The sequence below is a fragment of the Rhagoletis pomonella genome, unplaced genomic scaffold, assembly GCF_013731165.1.
Source record: "Rhagoletis pomonella isolate Grant_MI unplaced genomic scaffold, Rhpom_1.0 Rhpom_scaffold_00005, whole genome shotgun sequence".
Taxonomy (NCBI): domain Eukaryota; kingdom Metazoa; phylum Arthropoda; class Insecta; order Diptera; family Tephritidae; genus Rhagoletis; species Rhagoletis pomonella.
The window spans coordinates 1,345,127-1,346,233 of record NW_023458559.1 but is presented as its reverse complement, the minus strand read 5'-3'; positions in this window follow the sequence as shown (position 1 = coordinate 1,346,233).

Sequence of the window (1,107 nt, the reverse complement as noted above, 5' to 3'; positions counted from 1 at the left end):
GCACCTGGGTTCAAGCCCTGGTCAAAGCAACATCGCAAAAAATATAGAAAAAAGGTTTTTTCTTAACAGCGGTCGTCCCTCGGCAGGCAATGGCAAACTTTCGAGTGTATTTCTGCCATGAAAAACAGCTTCTCATAAAAATATAATCGCCGTTCGAAATTGGCGTAAAACTGTAGGTCCCTCCGCTTTGTGTGACAACATCAAGGCGCACGCCACAAGTCGGAGGAGAAGCTTGGCCAAACTCTAATATATGTGTAAGCGCCAATCTATTATTATTATTATTATTAAAGGATAAAGGGAATGCCGCATTATACTAAAGCCAGCTTGTCGACAAAAGCTACTATTCCATACGAAAACACATATGTAACATCAAAAGCAAATTTGGTTAAGAATTACAATTGTGTCTAGTTTTTTTTTTTAGATTGGCCCAAAAAATCATAATAAAGAAAGAAACCGATGGTATTTAAAGCGCAGAAAAAAATATTATTAAAAGGACTATGTTCTCTTTGACGTACGTCAAAGGTCAAGTAGAAGTGGGAACTTGTGTGAGTGCCCATTGGTAGCTCGGTTATATAGCTTAAGAAATAATATGTTTAAAGACATTTTTATCAAAGTTGATATATATGACATTTGACCAGTTTTGTTACACAAGTACTCCCACGACCACAAGCAAAAGTATTGGTTAAAATTTGTCATTTTGTTTGCCATATATACGTTTTATCGATGCACCTGCAAAACATTCGCATTCGCAAAAGCTCCGCATTGATTATTGCGAATGCAAAAGCGAATGCAAATGTTAAAATTAATGCGGAAGCTCCGCGGTTGCGAATGCAAACATTCGCAACAACCCTGTTTTGCACTGCTCAGTGCGCTTGGGGCATTTGACGTGAACCGCCTCATATATGTATGTAGGAACTAATATCGATATAAGTAGGTATCGATACTTTTTAGGTATTAAGGCATCTAGTACCAGGATTCGGGATCCTGGGAGTCCTGAGCCCTTTTTGGAGTACCGAAATTCCGGGATCATGCCCTCAGGATCCCGGAATATAATTTAATTTAATACCAAATTAAAATAAAACGACATTAAGACACTGTGATGGTATA